Genomic DNA, 10605 nt, shown 5'->3' with positions numbered 1-10605 from the left:
ATATATATATATATATATATATATATATATATATATGGGCTGTCAAATCAATTAATTGTGATATTATATATAAATATATACTAAATATATTTCTTAAATATGTACATGTATATTTATCGTGATTAATCAATTTGACAGCTGTTATTTTAAAAATAATTATTTCATACACCTGACTTTTTTTTTATGGTTAAATGAAATTTTAGCAATCAGTAATTAATGGAAATGAGAAAACTTATACAATTTAACAACAATTTATTTAACAAAAATTACATTTTTAGGGCCCTACAAACATGTAATGTTTTCCCGAATTCTGTGGATTCTGATTTTTCTAGATTATTTAAAAAAAAAAAAATTATTTAATAATCAAAAAACATGTGTAATCAATTGATTTCATAAAACTTTAATAATGTACAACATTTTTACAATAATAGAACCCTATGAGTTTTTATTTTTTTCTTTGTTTTATATTTTGTGCTTGAGTACTGTATGTATATAAAACCGTGCCACACAGAGACGCAGAATATGCAGACTTCATATTTAAATAGCAGTCTTTTTGTGCTTTAAATGTGAATTCAACTGTAAATTCAACTTTTATGACTGGATTCCGCAATTCCACCCACGTGTTCTGAGACATGAAAATCATTGGGCCTTAGATATGTGATGCTTTTACCACCCATACTCACAGATATGATACACCTGATGGCTCTACCACGTTATAGTGTTGTTAATCTACTGTGTGTGTCTATAGTGTGTTACCCCGAACTGTAAGAGGTCAGATTCCCCTCACTGCGCTCACGGGCTCAGTGTCGTCCTCACAAACCCAGGAGATTGTCTGCCAGTTTACCAGTGTGGTGAGAGCACACACACACATATACACACACACACACACACACACACTCGTTCATGTCTATAGTGTGTTACCCCGAACTGTAAGAGGTCAGATTCCCCTCACTGCGCTCACGGGCTCAGTGTCGTCCTCACAAACCCAGGAGATTGTCTGCCAGTTTACCAGTGTGGTGAGAGCACACACACACACACACACTCGTTCATTTCACAAAGATGATTTTCAATCACATCAATCTCTTTCACCGCCCTCACTCAGTTTGCAAAAAGGATCAGTGCCCTGTGACAACAAAACCATCCTGCCCTGCATACAAGAAGCTGTCGGTCACACCGTCGGAGTGCTGCGATTCATACGAATGTGTGTGTGACTGTCGAAACATCACTCGCACCTGCCCCCCGGGTTACATCACGAAGACCACCGCCAATGATTGCGACTGCATAGAGGTCACCTGCAGGGATGGGCAGTATTTCAGATACATGCATTTAAAATATGTATTTGAAATACAAAATACTATTTTGTATTTTAAAGCCTTTGGCAAAATCAAATGTAATTTGTATTTAAATACATTTAAGATTAGCATTTTTGTATTTTCAAAATACATAAAATACTGACTAACTCATGGTTTCCCCTCTCTCCTCATTTTTTTTAGAATAGCCCCCCTCTCACTTTTTTTTTTAGAATAGTTTACATTTTTACTTATCGAAGATTGCTCTTTGCATGACCATTTCCAGATTATGCCAGAACGAAGTGAAGAGAGGTGAATGCACACTTTGCGCGATCACCTGATTGATACGTTCAAAAGTAAAAATATAGAATAAATGCATTTGATTTCTTAACCAACTTCAAATGTGACGTTTTAATCTCTAAAGGTAATGCATGGAATATATGGAAAAGCTCCACTAAATAATAGCGCTAATATGTGAGGGGCGGGGCTTTGGTAATCTGCGCTACCGATGACCAGTCAATCTACTCCACAGCCAATCACGGGCCCCCTCCTTGTCCGGGCCCCGGGGCTTCAGCCCCGCCTAGCCCAATGGTTAATGCGGCCCTGTGCACGCCCGATAAGGTTCGCACGCTTTTGCGCTCTCGCTGCGCATGTGTTATTCACTTGCCCTTGCAGCTCCATGTCCTGATGAGTGTACTCTGCAATCAGCATGTAATCGACTATTTATATGTGCAGGTGTGTGTGGTGGACGTGGTGAACGCTGTGGTCTACCAGGTGGGCAGCAGGTGGGAAGAGAAGTGTGAAGCCTGCACCTGCACGGAGCAAGCAGACAGACAGACCGGCCTGCACATTAAAAAAAAAACTATGTGATGGAAAGTTTGGTAACACTTTACTAAAAGCCTTTATGTATAATGCATTATAAAAGTAGTTTTAATGCATTAATTATGCCTTGTAATGCACATTATAATGCATTGTACAATATGAATAATTGTAACCACAGTTGATACATTATAACACTTACCAATTTATTGTTACTATGTGTTTTACATTTTTTTTTTGTTATTATTATTTGACTAAATATAATGTCTTACAATGCACATTATGAATACTTATAATTCAATAACCCTTTATAATGCATTATACATAAAGGCTTTAAGTAAAGTGTTACCAAAAGTTTTTATTAATATTTTTTAACTCCACGTCCTCAAATTAGATAATATAAGGCCTTTTTGGCAATTCAGCATTTTTTTAAAATTCAAGATACAGGGCTGTGTATTAATTTGTGAACACTGCATATATTATAAAGATCACAACAAGTCACTTTAAAAGATGATATGTAGTGGCATTTACAATGCATTTAACTTCTGTATTGTGACATACTTTATGAATATTCATCCGATTTCATCAGTTTCAGGCTATGATATTATGACAGATTTTTCATAAAGCATGCAACATTATTATGCATACTTTCGTAAGGGATTTGAACTAACTCCTAACTTCAAGTATTACATTTTTCTGCACTTACGTATGCACAAAAAACATTTAAAGTGGTTTCATTCAAATTCACAAAGAAATGGAAGTAAAGACAGATCTTTTCTTTCATATCGTGTCGTGCATCCAAGTGAAATGGATTATTTGAAAACAAAAAAATGAAGGGTGGGGACTTGGTTCTATCCATCGGTTGTTTAGTGGATTTTGAGATGTGGATGTTGCACTCAAAAATGGGATAAATATGTAAGAACGAGACAGGGTTTAAGCGGACTGAATGATTGGAGAAATCCGACATGCAACACCAGAGAGAAGTCATTTAAGAGAAGATTGAGTTATTTTGATTTGACATTAAGAAACAAGTTTAAAAAAATAAGAATATTCATGTATGAATCATTCACAATAAGAACAATAACATGCATTTAGAAAACAAGACACGGTGAACTTCAATTTCATGTTGACTTTAAGGCAAGTCAGTCAATTTGGCGGTCTATTTCCAGTCATGCAAGTTTAGCTCTAAACAACCTGAATGGAAAAGAACAAAAATCTTATGCTTAAATAACATATTTCAAATCAGGAATAAAATCTGGCAACAATCATATCGTGCTGCTTTCTAATCACACAAAAAAACTATATTTTTCAGTCTGCTCCAGCTAATGCATATGCAGATTCAAGAGTAAACAAACAGTCCATACTTTTATGAGAAAGTCGACTGGCTCTTTTCATTACAATGCAACATAGAAAGTGTTATAATTTCTCCCATTATTTTCTATACGAGTGGACCGTCTCCATATATAATGTCTCTTATAATACCTCAAATTATGCAGGATGTTGGATGGTGAGCTATTATTTCTTTTTAGATTTACAAAAAAAAGGGGGTTATTTTATACATAAATTGATTCCCATATAGTGACCAAAATATGATGAACTCTTTTTGATTGTGTCAGTAATTAACCACCTGACAACCACCAAGAACATCGTAGCAACCAAATACCCGGCCAGCTACTAGCAACAGTATTTTGTTCAGTAAATGTACAAATCTAATCTAATTTCCCTCACCCCTTGGTCATATAAACAAGAGGAAACAATTTAAAAGTGAAGAAAAGCTATTACATTATGATGAAAGGCACAAATAGGTTTTCTCTTACAATAACAGGCAGTGATGAATCATGCACAGTAAGCCCGGGGACATTTATTTATGATTTCACATTGATTTTGTGTATGCAGGGAACCACATACTCTCACTCAGAGGGCGAGTGCTGCGGTCACTGCCGTAAATCCAGCTGTGTGGAAGGAGGACGTTTGAGACAGGCGAGTATTTAGTGTCTTTTTCCTTTTACATCTGAAAGTCATTCTCTTTAACTCCACGTGTGTGCAGGTTGGAGAGCAGAGGGAGTCTCCGCAGGACAGATGTGTGTGGAGCGAATGTGTTCAGGTCAATGAGGAAGTGTTCATTCAGCATACAAACGTATCCTACCACCTCATGGACACGCCAACCTGTCCACTCCGTGTGCAGATGTCTTGGTGCATAACAGATTGACTTTGGGGTGTCTTGCTCTGTGTGTGTGAGTAGGCTGGAGAGCGAGTGATGGTGGATGTGCACACACTGCGAGTGTGTGAGAGATAAGAGGAGTTATCGGCTCTCTTGCAGGAAGATGAGCTGCTCCCCCTGCTCAGAGGTAAAACCCTCACTCTGAAGATTATTAAAGGGGTAGTTCACCCCAAAAAAATGACAGTTCTCTCATTATTTACTCACGCTCATGTCGTTTAAAACCTGTATGACTTTCTTTCATCCACAGAGCACTAAGACCAGATGTCTTGCCCATGTTTGAAAACGTCCAAGCTGCTTTTGCATGCAATGAAAATGCAATAAAAGGAGCATAACTTTTAAAAAGCAGCTCTTCAATTTCATTAACATTTTTATGTTGGATATGCTGCACTTAGATGTGTCAGGTTTTGACGTCCATAAAGCCAAACGCTTCTCAAACGCCTTTTGAATAAGAAAATAAGAAGAGAAAGACAGTCATTAAATATGACATGAGGATAAGTAAATGATGACAGAATCTTCATTTCTATGGAAACAGCCTCTAAAAGGACTGTCAGCTCTATATGTATGAGTACAGTCATATGTGTGCTTGGTTTTGTAGGGATATACACTGGAGCCGATACCTAATGCTTGCTGCGGACGTTGTGTAGCAACTGCATGTAGCATCCGACGACCTGACGGACAGCTGGTCACTCTGAAAGTAATAAATATGTGCAGACACAGTCATGAGTCACAATAGCCAGAATAGTCTGTGTGGAAGACACAGGTTTGAATCCACCCTTCTCTCACCACTAACTACCTCTACGTGCCAGTGAACATGGTTAATGGCCAAGAAAATAAAAAGCCATATGTTTCAAACATTGCAAATGCACCCATGAAGTATATACACTACCATTTAAAATAAATAACTTTTATTGAACATGGACCCATTAAATTGATCAAAAGTGACAGTAAAGACATTTATAATGTTACAAAATATTTCTATTTCAAATAAACACTGTTATATGGAACTTTCTATTTTGAAAAAAATAAAAATAATAATAATCAGAAATGTTTCTTTCAGCAAATCGGCATATTAGTATGATTTCTGAAGGATCATGTGACACTCAAGCCTGGAGTAATGATGCTGAAAATTCAGCTTTGCATCACAGGAATAAAAAATATTTTGAAATATATTCGAATAGAAAACAGTTATTTTAAATTGTAATAACATTTCACTATATTACTGTTTTTACTGCATGTTTGATTAAATAAAGGTAGCCTTTGTGAGAAAAGAGATTTCTTTCAAAAATATTTTATATCAACCCCAAACGTAAGAACAGTAGTCTATATTAGGCCATTGCTTATAAATCATTGAAGAAAACTACAGAAGAAAACTAAAATTCAGAAAGTGAAGTGATCTGCAGGCTAAATTTAAAAATCAACTATTAACGCTTGAGGAGTCATATGAAACTATCTTCCGCTGTGAGCCAGTAGTTTGAGACCCCTGCTTTAGATGCTCCAGATGTTCTATTGATTTTCAGATAGATAGTGTCATAAATCTGTACATATTTGTGTGTGTTCAGGCAAATGCAACGCGTACAGACGGCTGCACTAAACACACATGCAGTGTGAATAAAGATGAAGAACTGGTGCTGGAGACGCTTCTGACAACATGTCCTCCATTTGACCGCAAACGCTGTCTGGAACATGGGGTACACACACAGACACACACACTTTACTTTCCTAATCCTAGAACAACACTGCAATTGCATGGCAAACCCTATTCCTAATCCTAAATCTGCCAAACCTTAAACACTGATCCAGAAACATATTCTATTTCTAAAGAACTACATTTATTGTGCCGCACAATAATGAAAGTGAAACAATGTATTCTTTATCCACAGGGTAAAATAAGCCAGATTGGAGACAGAACAACCACCAAAACCATTACTCATACATCCTGCTCAGTTTATAAACTCCATCCTATGGCTGCACGATTAATCGTAATAAAACCAAAATTGTGATATGGACATATATGCACATGTGTTAAAGAGTGAAGCACGTCACTGTGTTCATTTACAGGTCCGGTGTTTTTTAGCATCTCAGAGCTGCTCAGTTCGCTGTAAATGCTGTACCACACAAACTTCAGTTTTGAGAAGAGTTTGAGTCGCCCACTTTAACTTCCTAGATTTGTAATGAAATGCTCATCAATAAAAGAGAAGCTTTAAGTTAAATACAGTTAAAAACAAATCAGAGGCTCCCCACTGTTTTACGTCAAAATAAAATTTTGATGGTTTAAACATTTGAAAATGAAGAAATTAAGACATAGATGTTAGTATTGTAATTCTAGTTGTAATATAAAATAAAATCTATATATTTTTTCTTAAATACTGTTTTTTAAAATAAAAAATATTTAATATTTATTTTATTATTTAGTTATTTTTAGATGTTGTTGTTATTGTGTAGTGATATTGATATATGATCACATTTTGGCCAAATTTTGCACATCAAAAATAGGCACATCAATCCTGGATTTTTTTTTTCATCGCAATTTTTATCAGAAAAAAAAAATACTGCATTTCTCCCTTAAATCGTGCAGCCCTACTCCATCCCACTGATCTGAACATGATGTGTGCATATGTCTGTTTAGGTACTGAGCCAGAGTGCAAAAGGACTGTGGGTTTGCTGAATTACATTCGAGTGGATGACTGCCAATCAGAAGAAAAGATAAAACTCACTTACTGTGAAGTAAGTCGATGCATTTTTGTGCTTTATTGCAACAATACCATGAAGCTATGTACATATTATTTATCTGTCTTTTTCTCTCACCCACAGGGAAAGTGTGGCAGCAAGTCTATGTACTCACTGGACAAGCACAAGGTCGAGAGCGAGTGTGTGTGTTGCTCATCTACAGGCACGGTGCCCATGAATGTTCCCCTGCGCTGCGCTAACGGCACACAAACACACCACCAGGTCCTCGCCGTCACCGGCTGCGACTGCATGTCACACGCTTGTCCGACCAACTGAAAGCGGACACCTGATAAAATAACATACAAGTGAAAAACTGCTACAATACACTTTCATATATGCAGCTACAGCTGGTATGTTGCTCAGTGGAGTTTTTAACCACTGATAATTGAGCACTTTATCATACATTTCTGTTTTTATTTCTACGTATAAAGCATTAAGACGTATGATGCTTTATTGTCTCTTTTAGAGCTTGGCAGCCCTGGTCACCTTTTACATTCATTGTATGGGAAAGAGAACCTTGAAATGCAGTTACATTGTGTTTATGGAAGAAATTCATATGGTGTTGAAAGACATGAGGGTGAGTTCATTTTTGGTGAACTATTGCTATATGCATTATATAATGAAACAATATTTAATAATTTTATTAATGAAATATAACTAAATGTAATTATACATTTTAATAGTGAATTCATTGTCTATAAAGATAAAGTTATGATATACTAAAGGCTGTTGACATTTAAACTGGGTCAGTAATTGTCCCTATTTATCTTATTCTTTTTTATGTCCAAACTCATTTGTAGCCTATTGTCTGCTTGGATAAACTTCATTAATCATCCTTAATCAATAAACAGTCATTTCTGATTACTGCTTTGCCATTTTGCCACTAAACAACCTGTCTATACAAATATATTCTTCATCATGCACAACTATTGTGTGGTTGTAGTTTATGGGTGTTTAATAGACTGACCTACAATAAAGAACAAGGCTAAACAAGTACTCGACTTGTGCCACTCGGTGGTGCTCTGGACACTTGAACTCATTTGTGTGGGCATTCGTGTGCACGGAAAATACTGATCAGTCAATTAGTTGTGAAGGGTGTTGAAGGGTACAATTCACACACGAGTCACACATTAAATACTTGTCGGCCTCATGAAATATTGAGTAATATCAAGAACAAACACTACATTTATGACATTTCTGCATATTTCCACACATCTGTGGTTCTATGACATTATCACTTCCAACAGGGTTTAAATAATATTTGATTAAAATGCTTGGGGTTTGTAACTAAACGATAACACGAATAATTTGTTGTGTGCAGAAAAGCATTAATCTCAATTCCAGCTGCCATGACCTTAATAATAACTGTACAATCATCTGGAAATCATGTCGGAAAGAATGTTCATTAAACATGGCGAGTCACTGCATTATTATGATGTGTTTTGAAGGTAATTATGAAAGTGCATGACTAGTCCATGCATTCTCTGATGGGATTTAATACACTATTACTGATCAGATCGCTCAAATTGTTGGCTAAATGATTGCTTTAGTTTTCTCATTTACAACCATTTAATGTTCTCTCTTAAATGAACTGACTGATTAAGCAATGTAAAATATGCATAAGTGAGTGTTGCTAAGGTAGTGGTTGTTTAATGGTTAAGTCTCTGAGCTGCTAACACATAGCAGGTTCAGTTCTGTGAAGATATGACCCAAGAAAATGTCAGTGTGCTCTTAAACAAAGCACATAACCCCAAGTTTATCCAAGCAGACAATAGGCTACAAATGAGTTTGGACATAAAAAAGAATAAGATAAATAGGGACAATTACTGACCCAGTTTAAATGTCAACAGCCTTTAGTATATCATAACTTTATCTTTATAGACAATGAATTCACTATTAAAATGTATAATTACATTTAGTTATATTTCATTAATAAAATTATTAAATATTGTTTCATTATATAATGCATATAGCAATAGTTCACCAAAAATGAAACTTCTGTCATTGACTCACCCTCATGTCTTTCAACACCATATGAATTTCTTCCATAAACACAATGTAACTGCATTTCAAGGTTCTCTTTCCCATTCAATGAATGTAAAAGGTGACCAGGGCTGCCAAGCTCTAAAAGAGACAATAAAGCATCATACGTGTCATAAAAGTAGTCCATACGACTCATGCGCTATATTCCGTATTCCTCTACAGCACATGTGTCAAACTCAAACTCAATTATATAGCCTATGCAAGAGCGCATCAAATGCGCGAGTGTTCTGCGGATATGCCAAAGAATGTAAATCAGTATTTACATAGCATAACAGTAATAAACGTATCTGTTTCGCACATGTCCCGCATTGTCCCGTAAAATCACATCTACTGTCCTGCAACAGATCTATAGCGAGGTGGTCACCCTAGCATAGAGTAATAAAATAATAATCGCTCATTTAAATCAGTAAATTTTAACGAAACAATACATTACAAAAATGAAAAGAAGCTGGTTTTTTTTGCGATCAGATCAACCGGTAAACTCCTGGAAAGTCTAAGGATCCAGTAAGCGAATGCATTCAAACAGTAAGTTTAAAACAGCCCTAATGCAGAGAAAACATGGCCGATGTCATCAGAGATGGCGGAGATAATAGTACTCACGTACAGACTTAAGTAAAAAAAAAATCATCAAGCTATTTGGCTTAAAAGTACAAGTGTTTTATACTGGATGCTGGCTGTGAAGGTGTTTTAGTTTATGCAGTAGTCAGTGGTTTAGTAATTCTGGATCAGTCAGGTCAAAAGCAGCTCATTTAGTGGTCTTTTGGCGTCCCCTTGTGTTCCTGTTTGGTATCGCAGATTGACTTGTGCAATTTTTTTTTATTAAAAGTGCTTTAAACTACTAAATGTAATGAAATTTTTCTCAAGTATTATGTAAATACATATGGATATCTCTTATTTATACAGTTCTATATAGAGTACAAATGCACAAATCTGTACATAAATCTACTGTTCCAGATTCATACACATTATTTTTTAAGTCTTACTATTTAAATGTTTTTTCTGTTCTCATGTCAGATGTGTATGTATGTATGTTTGTATGCATGTGTGTATGTACCAGGAGCACCTGGTAAAAAACACAACAAATTCCTAGTGTGTTTGCGCACACCTGCCGAATAAAGCTAATTCTGATTCTGAATTCTGATTCTGAAATGTTCATTTTCTGTGAAGCTGCTTCGCAACAGTGTACCATGAAAAGTGGTATACAAATAAATGTGAATTGAATTGCAAACAATTATTAATTAATTAATTTATTTATTTATTTATTGTGGCACTATATACATTCATTGCGAATTTAGAAAATTAAAAAGTACTATTTTTAGTACTTTAGTTTGTATTTATTTATTTTTGGGTGGGGGAGTGGGGTTGAGTACCACCACTTCTTTTTTTCTACTGCAAGCATTGATTGCGTCATATGCATGCCAAACACATGCGTATCATATGCACGCTAAAGTCAATTTCTGCGTATTAATCGCATGCCAAATAGAAACAGAAAATCGTGCTATTGAT

General features: G+C 35.7%; 1 pseudogene; it reads left to right on the top strand.

Annotated features, from left to right (window-relative positions):
- Positions 1-7490, top strand: part of LOC107733262 (von Willebrand factor-like) — a 32833-nt pseudogene extending 25343 nt beyond the window's left edge.
- The last annotated feature ends 3115 nt before the right edge of the window (positions 7491-10605 follow it).

Source organism: Sinocyclocheilus rhinocerous, unplaced genomic scaffold (genome assembly GCF_001515625.1).
Source record: "Sinocyclocheilus rhinocerous isolate Xijiao unplaced genomic scaffold, SAMN03320098_v1.1 scaffold1782, whole genome shotgun sequence".
Classification (NCBI taxonomy): domain Eukaryota; kingdom Metazoa; phylum Chordata; class Actinopteri; order Cypriniformes; family Cyprinidae; genus Sinocyclocheilus; species Sinocyclocheilus rhinocerous.
The sequence above is the reverse complement of the archived record's forward strand: the minus strand, read 5'-3'. Positions and strand labels throughout refer to the sequence as shown.